Source organism: Hemicordylus capensis, chromosome 4 (assembly GCF_027244095.1).
Source record: "Hemicordylus capensis ecotype Gifberg chromosome 4, rHemCap1.1.pri, whole genome shotgun sequence".
Classification (NCBI taxonomy): domain Eukaryota; kingdom Metazoa; phylum Chordata; class Lepidosauria; order Squamata; family Cordylidae; genus Hemicordylus; species Hemicordylus capensis.
Genome location: NC_069660.1, coordinates 145,015,708 through 145,031,043, shown reverse-complemented (window position 1 = coordinate 145,031,043; position 15,336 = coordinate 145,015,708). Strand labels below are relative to the sequence as shown.

The 15,336-nt window shown below is 44.7% G+C and overlaps 1 long non-coding RNA gene across 1 annotated transcript in view; it reads left to right on the top strand.

Moving 5' to 3' along the window:
* Nucleotides 1–12,665: 12,665 nt before the first annotated feature.
* The window catches only part of LOC128324435 (uncharacterized), a 32,861-nt gene continuing 30,190 nt past the window's right edge, over nt 12,666–15,336 (top strand). The window contains exon 1 of the long non-coding RNA XR_008306854.1: nt 12,666–12,719. This is a non-coding gene — a long non-coding RNA (uncharacterized LOC128324435). The remainder of the gene's footprint in view (nt 12,720–15,336) is intronic.

Here is a 15,336-nt window from a genome sequence, read left to right as displayed (position 1 = left end):
AGCTTGAATTCTCTTCTGGAGTTTGGGGTGAGTTCAAAGGGGAAGGGATCCAGGGCTTTTTGGCTTCAGAAAGGCTTAGCCAGAGAATAAGTGGTCTATTGTGTTTTATTTGTAACGTAACCTTCTAAGAAACCCTAGCCAGAGCCCTTTTTGTCCAACCAGGGCTCTGTAGAAGTCCCTGTACCATGTAAAGGGGCTTTTGAAGATTCCTTGCAACTGGATCATCACAAGTTTTAAAGTGTGCCACTCCAAATACCAGCAGAGTGTTCTTTGTAAGTAAACTTGTAAAGTACTGAGTATTTCTTTTTACCTGTAACTCAAAGCTGAGAGTGCCTCAGACTGAAGCAGTCTGTAGTATTTTGAATAAAGTTTTTTATCTTTTTGTTCTTTATATTTCACCTGCCTCTGAGTGGATTTTTAATTCTGGGGAAAGAGGGGTTTTATTCTGGTGCAAACACATCTCAAGTCTGATTGCTCAGCAGCTCACACTACCAAGTTTGCTCTTCATGTGTAGACTGCATTTTGAAGGTTTTCTGTATTTTTCCACTGGTAAACCAAGGAGAGTTTCCCTGGAATTTAGCCCACACAAGGGAAGGATTAAACTCTGTCAAAAGTGGACATGGTGGCAGCAATTACCAAGAAACAGTTAAGTTTTAAAGGAATAGCCTTTGTTGAGCAAACATGGAGGGAATGAATCAGCATTTTTCTTTCCCCCACATGGACTTGCCTTGAGTCAAAGACTGGGCTTAAATCTGCTACTTGCTACAAAGTTATGCATTATAACAATTAACAAAGGTTTAAAACAACTGGACAATAAAAAACAGACAAAATGCACATTACAAAGTATTCCACTATAGTATTTCTTCTGGAGTACAAACAAACAAACGTCAATGGACAGGATGTGGAAAACCTGAAAAAAATATATCCAATATTTGGGAAGAACCCTGAAATTTTCTTTCAAATTTTACTTTGGAGAAATTTCAGTTCTCTGTATGCTAAATGCACTTTGACCAAAAGGTCTTTATCGGTGTCTTAAATAGGATAGCATTCAAGCTGCTCCAAGATTCAATAAGGTTCAGCAAGTATACAATTATAATGGTCCAACATCCAATCATCATGGGCTGGGGAGGTGTATGGTGGGGCAGGGGATTGTGAACCTGATTGCTCCTACCATGCTAAGAATGTAATGGCTGCAGATAACTATTATGTTCAAACTTCACAGTACACAAGTGCCAACAAAACCTGATAAAATAAAGATTTGAGATGAGGTAGGGGAACTGCTCTCTAATCACATTTGCTTTTACTAAGCAAAGTAATTTCAGTCACATACACACACATACTGTGATTTCCATGTTAACAAGGTTAGCATTTGAGCAGATATAACCTCATATAGCAGTATGATAAAGTGCCCACTAAAAGACAAAATACAAGCTCCATTCACCATGTAGCAGTTTTATCCCAATTATTGAAAGACAACCCAAGATGAAAAAGATATGACAGCTTTTGGGAAGGTTTTTCAGGGTGTAATTTCAACAGCTGTCTAGACGAAGGAATTCTATTACAGCCTCAAAGACTGACTCTCTCTGTCTCTCAATGCTTAGAAACTTAGGCTCCACACAGCAGCTGTAAAAAGCTCAAAGATTTCACATCAGAAAGGTGGAAGCCAGAGCACAAACCTACCTGCAGATCTTAATTTGGGGCAAGAGAGGGTATTCATATGGGACACTGAAGACAATAACTGCTTTGTTGGATTAGAGCAGGGTTGATCTAGTCTAGTATTCAGTTTTCAGTCAACCAGATACCTCAGTAAAGTCCATAGGCAGGACCCAAATGAGATCACCTCTCATCATTATTTGGTATTCAGAGGTATATTGTCTCTCTACATTACATGCATGCATTTGTTCTCAGAACAAAAAGAACTCACACTGAATGGGCCCCATCTGATTAAGGTTCCATTCATTCCAAAAAATGGACCAGTGGGGGCAACTAACTGAAGGTCCATTTCTTGAACTCTTACTCATTTTCACTATTATGGTTTGCAATGCTCTTATTTTTGACCATTTCTTTGCTACTGCTCATGATGAAGGCAGGAGTTCAAATGCACAGCTGCCTCCTGGAGGGAGTCACTTTTGTTTTGTTTTTGATTTTTTTAAACTTGTGCTGCCCAGGATAATACTACACTCTGGGGAATATGGATGAAAAAGTATACCAGCACAATAGTGGCAGTATAGTTAAGCTGGAGAGTGTTTCCAACATTCCATCATTATAAGCCCTGTACATTCTATTGCTTATAAAATCAAAACCATTTGTCTGATCTCAATGGCCAAGGGCACACATTTACTAGGTAACAAGAGACACCTCTCCTGTAAATTTGGTGAAGATCCATTGGAAAATGGCTTAGACAGAGCAGTTTAAAGTTTTTCTCTTTTGAACAGGGGTTTAAACATATTTTCGGACTAAGGAAGTGCTATTTAAATGCTTTTGTAGTCCATTTGCATAGTTTTGGCCTTTAGACTACATGCCAGAAAAGTACCTTTTGTATATCCTCCTGGGACCCAATTGATTGCTTACAATTAATTGATTACAATTAATCTTCAAAGTTGGGTTTTAAGAGGCATAAAAATGCATTTTTAGTGCTAACTAGGGATGTGCACAAAACCGGCTTGCCCTGTTTGGTTCGATTTCAAACCAGGATGGGTAGGTTTGGTTTTGGATTTGCACGGACCTCCCTGGTTTGGTTCAAATTTGAACCCAGTTCAAACCAGTTCTAAAAGGTTCTACATAGGGTATAATGGAGATGCAAACCAGCCCATAAATCACTATGTAGACTACCTAGAGTTACCGAGGGGTGCCAACCAGCCACCGAACCCCCAAAGCAATCGGACACTCCTACGATATTTAATGAATTTTTCAAGATTTTTCCAATTTTTGCATTTCTCCCATAGGGAATAATGGGGATTTGAGGCAGCCTCATTCCCCCCCTTTTTTGGGGGGGCTGCCAGGGCACCCCAAAGTGGGTCTGGGAGCATGTGGGTTTTACCACAACTCCCCACTGCCGGACTGGGAAGAAGAAGGGGTGGGAACTTAAAGGTTGCCTGCACTGCTGCTGCTGCTGGGTGTGGGTCACGCACACTCAGCGGGTGCATCATCACCACCCTCCTGGTCTGTGCAAGTCCTAGTGACCTCCTCTTCCCTAAGTGTATCGACCAGGAGGTCCCTCCACCTGGGCAAGTCATCCGCACAAACAACATTGCCCTTAATGGTCGGGTCACAGAGACAATCCAGGACATACTCCTCCCTGTCACCCAACTCATCATCCAGCCTGTTGACAACCCGGGCCCTCAGCCTTCCAGCCAGAGCATGCCCCTCTGGCATGGTCAGCAAATTCTGGAGTTTACATCAGCTTCTCCAGGAGAAGAGCCGCATGCAGGGCCTGGCTCAGATGAGTGGTGTCACCACACAAGCTCTTTGTGGCAAACAGGAAGGGCTTGAGTGCCGACACCATCTCGGACATGAGTTTGCACTCTGCAATGGATAGGTTGCACACATCTAAGGACTGGGTCCTCGCCAGGTCGTCGAGGGCCACTTCCTGCTCCAGAGGTGCAATCAACTGGGCCAAAGAATTCGCCGATGGGGACCTGTGGTACCCCAGGATGGCATCTTCTCTGCTCCCACCCTGGCCTCCCGCACCAGCTTGGGGACCCCTCTCACCTCTGCCTGACACCCTGCTGCGAGCTTTGCTCACCACACAGTGCTCAGACATTCCCAAAGACCCTTGGGGCTTTTTTAAAAAATTGGGGAAATGTAAGAAAAAATGGAGGAGTGTTTTAAAAAGCCCTATTGGGGGGGGGCTTTTTATTTTTTGAAGCCTATTGTGGGGTAACCTTTAAACAAAAAACATATTTTGGGGGGAAACCTTTTAAAAACAGAAACCCTATTTAAAGAAAATCCATTATAAAACAAGCCTACTCACCCACTCCACCCACAATACAATACAATAAAAAATAATGCAATAAAATACACAAGGGGGGCAACTAAAGGAGAACCTGTAAAAACAAGAAACAATTTGTGAAAACAAGAAACAGCCTGTAAAATATATATATATATATATATATATACACACACACACACACACACACACCTCCCCACACCTAAACACAAAAGGAGCCACTATTTAAGGAACACTAAAGTGGGAAAGGGGGACAACAAAAAGTAATCACTTAACCCCTCATTGTCTTGGAGATCTTCTGCCCCACAGGTCAAGAGAAAAAAAGAAGGAATTCCAGACCAGTGGCAGGCTGGTACAGCTCAGGACAGGCACAGCCAGGGTGGAGTAGGGCAGGATGAAAAGCTTAACAACAATTTCACCCGCCCCCAAAACAAATTAAAAGTATAAGCACTAAAAAATAAATTAAAATGCTGGTGGGGGGAAAGGCTGTGGGCATGGGGATGGGGAACTGGGGGGGGGGAGAAAAGGGGAGGACAGAGAGGTGCTGGAGCAGGTGGTGTGCTAAGCACAGAAAGAAAAGGATTAACAAAGAAAAGCACCTGCTCCAGAGAAAACAAGGAACACCCCCGCCCAAATAACCCGGAATAAAATAAAAACATCTCGCAGTGGCTGCTGAGTGGAGGAGGAGGACACACACTCTCTATTTCAACTCAGCCAACAGATTTAAAAGCAGCAGCCACCAAAAGCAAAAAAGGGAAAGTGGGGACTGGGTTAGGGAAATGGGCCAGAGAGAGGCCTCAGGCCAAAGGGCCTAGGCACCCCTGTCCCAGAGGAAAGGGGAGAGAGACAGACACAGACACTCACTCACTCACTCACTCACGGTAAAAAAAACACCAACCCAACAACAGCAGAACAAACACACACACAGTCACACCAGGGGGGAAATGGTTTAAAGCAGGGGAGGGGGGACAGAGAAACAGGCAGAAGAGAGGACTGGGAACAAAAACACAGCAATCTGCCAAGCAGACTCTCACCACACCAGCAGTAGCTCCAGCAGGCAGAAGGAAGCCAAGGATCACTGTTGCCAGAGTGATTTTGCTAGGCCAGAGGCTTGGCTTTAAATAGGATTTGAAACTCCCTCCTTTGGGAGGCCCCACCTTTGCCCTGCCCCCTGGCAAATAGGGTGCCAGTTCTCAAGGTCTGGCACAGTGCACAGCCTACTAGAGAGCCAGACTCATCTGGCCAATCAGGGAATCAAGAGCTCAGCCAATGAAATCAAGCAACACAAGTCACACAAAATGGAGAACATCTAAAATGGTCTCTAGAACCTTTGAACTGGCTCAACCAGGCTCAAACTGATCCTGGCTCAAATTGATTTGATCTCGGACCAGCACTGCCTATGCATTGCCCTGTTTGGTCCGAGATTGAACCTTCACACCGAACTGGTTCACACATCCCTCGTGCTAACAGAGTCTGTGCAGTAGCAAGTTTGAGGTTACGGAGCCCACAGCGCTGCCCACAATAACCATGGCAGTTGACTCACTGCTCTGAACCTGTTACTGCTCCTGCCCATTGCTCTCACCAGCCACTGCTCCAACCTTGCTATCCACTACCACACTTCGGCCCACTGCTTTTTCCTGCCACTCACCATGGTCCCTGGCTTCCAGCTGTCCTGGCCTCTGTCTAAAGGGCTCAGATGGTCACTGCGTATGTGTGGACTCAGCACATGTGCGGAGGCCATCTGAGCCCTGGGGGTGCAGCAGCCAGCAAAGAAAACTCCTGCCCTCTGTTCTGGCATGCACCCCTCACCCATTTGGGCACATGCTTCATTTTGGCCCCTCACCCTGACAAGCTGCTATTCCCTGCTGGCAGCCCTGGCCTCCACCCCCGGGGCTCAGCTAGCCTCCGGCAAGTGCGGACTTTTGATCTGTGCAGGTGGGGCAGCCAGCAGGGAATCCCAGCTGGCTGGGCACCAGGCTGAGTGGAAAATGCCCAAATAGGTAAGAGGTGTGTGCACGTGAGCACGAGCGAGAGAGAGTGTGCGTGTGTCTGTGTGCATGTGTGCCTGTATGTCTGTCTTTCTATCTGTCTCTGTCTCTCTCTGTGTCTGCCTGTGTCTGTGTGTTTCTATGTCTGTGTGTGTGAATGGCTATGTCACTTGTGTTCAACATTTACATTATTTTGCTAACACCATCCTGAAGGAAATTAAATGAAGCAGGAGAACTGTGAGGTTTATGCAAAATTTCTAGGAAGAGAGTCTGTAGTTTTGGGCACAGTTGTTAAAACTTGTTATTAAATAATTAATAACAAATATATTTGTTATTTTTAATTGTGTGTGTGTGTGTGTGTTTAAGAAAAAGGAAAAAGGAAGTACAGATTTAAAGTGAACACAAATTACTTGCTTCTTGTTGTGTCCTTATTCACTGCTGGATAATCATGAGGTGGGGTCAAACTGTCACCATTACTGAATCCACTATTTTTATTGCCCCCGCACCCCAAGAAGACATGAGACATAAGTATGGTAATAAAAAGGGCCATAATTTTATTTATTCATTCAAAACCTAACATTAAAGAATAACAGAGATTGGCTCTCCACCCCTACGGTGTGGCAGCTAAAGGCATGCACACTCGGTGCATACCTGCCTAAAGCGTAAACAGCAATGCCCCTTGGCTCCAGACAGCCCCACTGCTCTAAAGCAGGAGCTGCCCATCCTAGCCGACCTATGTCAGGCCTTTGCCATAGCAGCACCCGCCCCCTGCCCCCCGGCAGCCGCCGAGCATGTCTGGGGAGCTTAGCCTGACAGAGTTGATTGGTCCAAGCCAGAGTTCCCTGAGCCATGCAGCTTCTAGGGAGCTGACCTGTCCAATCTAATTAGCCTAATGCTTACCTGAAGGTGCTCACTGACCTGAGTTGTTATCCCCAACCACACTGTACCTGCCAAAATTGTGACCAGGAAAAGTGACCTCAACTAACTAGCTAATGCTGTACAGTCAGAGGCAGGTGAAAAAGGATGTGCACCAGGGGCCAATCAGGTGAGCGACCAAAAAATTCCTGCCTGGCCCCAATAGGCGACAGCAAAGCCCAGACTGCACCTAGAGAAGGCGGGGAGGCTGCCTGCTAAGAGCGAACTGAGGGGAAGGGATGCTGGAGCCAGCCGCGTGTCCAAAAACCCCACCCACACGTGCTGGGCAGCCAATGGGCTGCAATCAAGCCTCGTGCTGCTTGTCAGGGGGCTGGGGCAAACGGGCCGCACTGGCCATTTGGGCAGCAAGCAACCAGATTTGCTTTTTTTTTCCCCAAGTGTGTGTGTGGCCAGTCAGTCGCTGCAAACCGCCTAAATAAGGATGCGCTCGCTTTGTCTAGGGGCAGGGAAAGTATTTTGTTTGCCCTTGTCCCTTTTTGGCTGAGGTTTGCTCTTGTCTCTTTTTGGCTGGGGGGGTTTCTTTTTCTTTATCGGGCCATGTGCGCCCAAGGAAAGATGGCAACGCCGCTTAGCGGTCGTCTCTCTAGCTTCCTTATTTCTTTCCTCCCCCCATGTGCCCTCTGATAGGGAACCAGCCAGGGTGTCCTCAGCCTGAGAAGGATCCATCCCCAGAACAAAAAAGGGAGAAATTTAGCTCACCAAAGGCGATGGAAATGGACAGAAGAAATGGGGCAGGAGCCCCGTGTGTCTGATCAGGAGCGTAGACAGGAAGGAGGGAGTGGAAGATAACCCCCTATGTAAGCCGTGACCTCCTACTTCGAGGGAGAAAGAAACATTTGCGGGGGGGGGGGAGAAGTGTGAAGGTTTTACAAAGTTTTGGGTATACAACATCAGGAAGTTTTACCTTGTGGTTTGGGTAAGGTCTTCCCCATATTGTCTAATCATATTTTCTTTTTTAAAATGCCTGGAAATTCAGTAATTCAAAAACCTTGGGTTTAAAATGAGAGTTAAGCTGCTTTACATTTGCACTCATGCTCTAAAAAGAATGGAAGTTGCAAGTTAAGGTGCCCATCCTAACTTCCATACCATATCAGCTGTAAAGACTTAATACAGTCTGATATATGATGATGGCTTTAGAAATGAGGATCCATGCACCCACACTTTGCCTTGGTCTTTCAAATGGACATTCAGTTGGGGAGGGATGCATCCGGACAGACATTTAACAGGTGCAGTTACCCTAATCACTTTCTAGAGATGCCCCTGATGAATTTCTGCTTCATGCATCTCTGATCAAGGCAAAGTGTGGGTGCATGGAGCCTCATTTCTAAAGCCAACATCATATACCAGACTATAGAAAGTCTATTCAGCTTATATGGCACGAAGGTTAAGACATCAATTTGCAATTTCCATTCTTTTTAGGGCATGAGTGAAAATGTAAAGCAGCTTAACTCTTATTTAAAACCAAAGGTTTTTGGATTACTGATTTTAGGACATAAAGTTTGTGGACCTGCCGGACCAGACCGAGGGTAGGGTTCGATGGGGGCCGGACTGAACTGGCCCGGTTCCGTTAGAGGCCATTCCGGCCTTGAACCAAACTGGGCCAGACAGTTCTGTGCACACTCCTATTTCCTTGCACCTTTTGCTTGGCCACCAATGCCCATTTTAAATCACTGTTAACAGCAAAGGTGGTACTGTGGACATGAGTAGGGAAAGTTGTACAGGGAAACACTGATCATTGGCATGGCCAGTGAGTGGCTGCAGGAAGAATGCTAAACCTTCAATCCTGCCTTTTAAGCTGTTTGAGGAAATTGGGTCCAAAATTCAGGTCATACCTGAAGCAGCGCCACCAAGAAATGACAACTACAAGTATGTTTGCTTTGTAAACGGCACCTTTTCTACTTTACTTAATCTCAAGTCAATCAAAACATTCTATGTAACACAGGAAAAGCAGAAATTTAAGAACACCACTTCTAACATATTTCCCTTCCTGAAGCTTAACAGAAACAAGAAAGAGTAAGAGAACTGAAGGTGCTAGGAAGCAAGGGTGTGTGTGTGTGTGTGTGTGTGTGTGACATGAATTGGGCTACAGCATATTGTGTGTGTTGTGTGTGTGAGCTTCTCAGCATTATCTATCCATCTATAATGCTGATTTGATGTAGTCTATGCATTTCAAGTTACAAAAATTTCAAAAGTAGTTGTAAGAACCTCCATGTGAGCAAACATTTAGAAACGGGCTATCAAATATATGTCATATAATATTATTCCATTGACAGAAAAATAGGAGTATTTGACTGAATCACTTACACAGGAGAGGACAAAGTGCATTTCTTAAAATGTCCTCTAAAAAATCATGAGAACAGCAGTGTGGAAGCCTTCTCCTCTGGGTTCTTGACCCCTACACATTGGTTCTGCCCTCCATTCTTTCTTCTTCCTGAGGGGAACTACAGGCTCTTTGGAGAGAGTTTGCAATTGGTCTCCTTGTTAGAACAATTATAGCTCAAAATTTCCAATGCGGGAGAATTGAGGGAAGATGGAATGCTTCTATAGAATGCTTTTATTGTGTACATTTGTTCAGGCAAAGTGCTTTGGGTCCCTGAAATATTGTTATTGGGTGTTTTTTTTATATACAGTACCTGTTATACCTGAAGGTATAAGGAGTTTAACTGGATATACATCTTCACTATAGCTTCAGCTGAGAAAGAAAGAGACAGAAGTCTTTCTCAAGCAGCTTGCTCTGGGCACACAATCCTGGGAGCCTGGTTAAGGATGCATTTGCACCCTTAACCTTAGCTAAGAGCTGGGCTTTGGTTCTGGGTCTGGTGCCATGGCACCACCAGGATCTGCGTTAATCCTGTTGGTTCTCACAGACAGCCAAGCCCAGGTTGGGCTACTCATGAGAACAGCCTCAATGTTTGCTTAGCTTATAGAAAGAGATCATCCCAGGATCCTTTGCCACAAAATCTTGTTATTGATTTGTTGCAAATGCATTACAAAGTATACAGGCACGCCCGAGCTACAAACATACAACTTACAAACACCCGTATGTACAAAGTTACAATACATTTTATTTTAAGGAACTCCCCCTCTCCAACTTACAAACACCAACCCACACATACAAACAACGGATCACTCCTGGGAACAATATGTGTTCCGAGTTATGAACTTCCGACTTACAAACAGACTTTTGGAACACAACCCGTTCGTAAGTTGGAGACTTTCTGTAGATAGGTACCTTTCCCTCTGTTTTTGTACATCATTTGATCATTTATATGTGCGGTCAAGAACAGCACATTAAAAAAACCAAAAACGCTAACTCACTCTAAGAGAACTAATTAAAAAGTCTTTTGCACCAGCTCAATAGATGTTAGCTCATTTTCAAGTGGAACCTCATTAAGGCAAAACCTTCTGCACAAATGTCTCTTTCCAAATAGAACTTCTGGCAATTATTAATGATGTTTCCATGTGAATTACCATCTGCCAAGCTATAAAGCTAAACAAATTCAACCTAAACCCAGGCTAGATTATGTTTGGTGGCCGTTTCTTTAATAGAGGCACTGGCTGATTTTGGAATGCAATCTTATTTGTGCAAGTGTCACTCTTAGGATTTAGGAGTTTTGTAATGAAGGCATTACTGTCAGGATGCAGTATAAGATGTGTCTAGTCTACCATTTCTGGGCATGAATTTGTGTAAGTACACAGCACACAGCTATTTGCATAGCCTTCTCATTTTGGACTGTGCTCCTCAGAAGGGATTTTTTTTTCAAAAGAATGATAAAACAGGCAATTAAAACAAATGAAGTAAATACAGCTCATCATTAATGGGATGTAAATAAAGCTTTGAACTAATGAGAAATGAAAAGCCTATTACCTGCTGATGAATACATTGTTAATATTGTTTTATTACTCCCTACTTCTGTAAGTGGTAGAAAGTTCCAGAAGCAGTCTATTACATGATCAGGTTCTTTGAAAGGGGGGAGTACTGTCGATTTTTGGATTAAATCTACACTTGAATAGATTAGAGCAGGCAAGCACCCATGTATAATGCTAGTCCATAAGCAGTGCCTGTTTCTTGAGAAGCAAACAACATGCCCTTAAGGCTCATCCTTGTAAGTCACAAAAACTCAGAATTCTGTTTCCTTTAGTAGCTACAACCAAATTGTACCTCTCTAATCCACCCTACCCTGCCACTGCCAGCTGGAGGTGAAATGTTTGGTGGCTAGTAGCCACCTGCAACCAATTCTCATTTAGGCCATCAGTGTGCACTAAGAAGCATCATAGCTATCATTAGATCATAGCTATACAAAATCCTAGCAAAAAGGCCATCTGTGTATGTTGCCCATGATACCTCAGTGAGCACATGCAGAATGTCTGGTTGCCGAGAACTCGTTCCTGGTGAATGTGCATTCTCTGCATGAGCTCAAAGTTCTTGTCCTGCTGTGTTGTGTGAATCCACCAATGTCCAGTTCCCCAGCTGCACTTCCCTCCACCACCTGGCATCGTAACCAAGGTTCGAAGTTGGGTGCTGCATGGTAGAGGGAAGTTAGGATGCCAAGTGGTGGAGGGGAACTGGACATTGGCAGGCTTGCATGACACACTGGGACCAGAACATACAGCTCATGCTGGGAATGTGTGCTCGGCAGAAACCGGCAGCTCACCGCAACTGGATTTGCTGCTTGTTGTGTGAAGCTGCCCTATGTGGACTTTTGCAGCACACTTTATATGAGGCTGCCCTTGCAGACTCTTTGAAAACTGGGCTTAATTGAAACCTATCACTAGGTTATTATTCAGTCTTCAGTGGCTCCCTGTCTGATTCCAAGTTCAATATGAATTACTGGCTACTTCCTTTCAAGTCCTAAGTTGCTTCAGCCCAGTGTTATCTAGGACCACCTGCTCCCAAGTAGTTCTGCTGCCCCGCCCCTGCTCTGTCACTAAAACCCTCTGGGGATGAATTGCTCCACATATCAATAGCATTTGAGATTCAGATGGCAGGCATGCAATCCAGAATATTTTCTAGGGCCCAGCCTCAGTGGAGAGCCCTTCTCTGGTAATTTTGAGCTACTCCATTTGTCCTAATATTTCTCTGCAAGTTAAAATGATGATCATGACTGATGATGGTAGTCTCACAAAATAAGTGTGTGTGTCCAGACCAACACTCATGAAATATTTGGTTCAGTCAGTTCCAAAAATATACCCAGCAGCTGAATTGTGGAAATAATGACTCATATGAGCAATCCAACATTGAAGCCATGACTTTATGCTGGATAGCCGTTCTGATATTATACTACTAAGCTTGTGAGCAAATTGCTCTTGTGGGCAACTATTTGCACAAGTCTGTCTTTGGATGTATTGTTGGAACTGACCCTCTAGCTCTGGGGTGTGAAACTGCCAGCTGGTGGGTCAGATCAGGCCCATGGAGGTCACGGAGCAGCCCATATGATGCTGGGATGAGACCTGCCACCACTGCTCTTCTTCCCCACCCTCACTGCTGCAACACATATACTTATTTCTATCTGACTGGCAGGCTTCCTTCTTTCCCCCGCTTCCTCTGCCGATGCCAGTATTTCTCTCTCTCCCCCCTGCAACCCTTGCGCGGCGCTGGAAGCTGCGAGTTGTTTCCTTCTTCCTTGCCACTGCCACTCTCCTCTCCTCCTCCTCCCTTTGAGTTTTCTAGTGTGTGAATCACTAGAAGAGGGAGACAGGAGATAAAGAGGAGGTAGGAGGAAGAAGATGACGACAACAACAAAGACAGAAGATAGCACAGAGCACTTTTACTCTGGATGGGGGAGAGGGAAGGAAAAGACACAGAGAGAGGAGGGTGGAGGAGGAGAAAGAAGGGTGAGTGGAGGGTAAGGGGGGAAAGGGGTTCTGCTTCTCTTGGTGCATGATGTTGATTTGGAATTACTGATCTGATTATTGAGTTTATTAAAAATATGTTGAGAACATTAACAGTTAAAATATGATGGTTGTATTCAGAATTTCTTTTTAAAATACAAAAGAAAGAAAGAAAGAAAGAAATTCCCTGAGGATATTCATGCAAAATTTGGCATCTCTAGGTAATAGAGGTATATCCATGTAATAGAGGAATATCGGGAAGTATGATATTCAGAATTTCTTCAAAAAACTAAAAAAAATATTTAACATTTCTCCAAGCATATTCTGGTATAAAAGTAGTGCGTTCAACCAATTTAAATAGTAGGGTGAGGGCAGAGGAAAGGAAGCAAATGAAAGAACAGGGAGGAGAAGGACAAGGAGGAAGATAGAATGTGGTGTGAGGCTGCTGCGAGGCAGGCATGGGATGATGGAAGGCAGTGCAAGGCTATATGCAACCTTCTGTAGATGCATTAGAATCAAATCTGGCCCACCACCAAATTGAGCTTTACACCCCTGTTCTGGTTTATAGGCTGAGCTATTGTAATTCCATGTATATTCCAGGTTTTTGTAGTTGCTCAAGAGAAAAGACTTGATAGTAGAATGTTTGTCAATTAATCCCGGCTCTCCAAAAAAGGGACCACTTTGGCTAAGAAGATCCTTGCACAGTGTTATCTCACAAAGTGCTTAGAGACAGTGGTATCTGTTGCTATGGACAAGAAATTGAAATAGAGGCAGAGAAACCAAGGAGTGGGTACTTCAGTGTGAAGAGGGCATGGTAGAGAAGCAGATGTAGGAGAAGAAGGGGAAGTAGGAACCTTGATGGTAGAAGAGAGAGTTAGAGGAAGCAGGTACAAGAGCAGGTGGTTTAGGAAATTAGAAAATGATAAAGGCACTGCCTAGAGATGTACATATCAGGTGGTATAAAATATAATAAATAAATAAAGGGAAGCTGAGGAGAGCCTTATATAGAGTTTAGGAAGCCTATTGTTGGAGGATCAGAAAAGGGAGCTGAGGAGACATAGGTAAAGTAGCTTATGAAAGCTGGTTTGTGTATATCGGGGGGGGAGGGTTATTCCCACAAATGTGAAGGTGGAGGGAAGGCAGGGTAGAACCTATCGTCCCTCTGCCCCAGATGATCCCTGAAGGTCCTTTGCAGCACTCCGCTGCACATCCACACGATCCATGCTGCACAGAGCAGCACAGATCTCTGAAGGCTGGAAGTCGTTTTCCCGGCCTCCAGGAATCCCACAATGCACCGTGCAATGAGCACAGTGCATTGGGGGATTCCCCTGGGAGTTGGGCACACTAGGTGCCCAACACTATGTATGCTCAAGCTGCATGCAGACTTAGCATATACATGACCCTGTACCTGGGGTAACCCAGGTAAAAGCCTGCATACCAAACCCAGATTTGTGGGGAAGGCAGTAACAGGATTGGGTTGGATCCCAGTGCTGCATACAAGCAGCCCTACCCAGGTAGCTCCCTAACCTAGGTAGCGCTGCTCATGTGCATAGCTTTAAAAAGAGCGGGGGGGGAGGGCACTGAGGTTGATCACACAAGTAGCCCTGCCTGGGTAAGGCTGCTCATGTGAACACTGGGAATCAAGGCTGAACCCAATGCTGCCTCCTCAGGTAGCCCTGGATTTTTACCTGGCCTTTCCCCCAGGCTTGGTGTCGTGTGTCTGCTTGGGCTGCAAGATGAGGGGAAATCCCTGCATTGAGGGGAAATTCCTCAGTACACCGCACTCATCATGTGGTGTGTATTGTGGGATATCTGGAGGCTGGGATACATTTTTTCCAGCCTCCAGAATGCTTCATGGCTCATGGCAGTGGCTGTCATGTGGCCATGTGAGCTGTGCAGCTTGGATCATGCCTAGGTCATCTGGGGGGAAGGAAGGTGCTATCCTGCCTCCCCCCACCATCCCCAGCTAAGCAAAAGTCTGTGTGAACAACCTTATTGTATACTCAAGACTGCATTTATGTATTATCTCTCTCTCTCTCTCTCACACACACACACACACACTCAGACTGACTTGCTTCTTTCCACCGTTGATGGAACTGTGGTGTAGATTAGAGCTTTTAACTCAAAACCAAGAGGACTTAAAGTACTTCAGAGGGAATAAGTTAGGATGGGAGCATTAATGTGATACATACCATTATTTCTCTTTTAGAAATCTAGCAAGCATGTGGGATAACTTTCACCCTCCCTGAAGTGCATATTGCCCCTTCTGTGTCCACCAGTATTTTTTACCCACAGTGTATTCTGTAAGAGAACTACCATGTAGCATGTACAGAATCCATGCTGTCCTATTTGATTATTTTGTCCCACCCACTAGCAATCTGTCGTGCCAACTTTCTCAACTGCCTTGCTTATCTGCACACTGATGAATGCTTTCATGGCAACCTGCAAATCTTTCTTTTCAGTATTTTTCCATAGGCCTCTTTCATTTCACAGATATTTCCAAGCCAATTGGCGTTCCATGATTTAGAAGCATAATTTGAAATTGTTATTGGGCCTGAAATTCCTCTCAAACAGCAATTTATCTTGAGAGTTTCTCAGATTATCTTAAAAAAAAAAAGGAGCAAGAGAAAT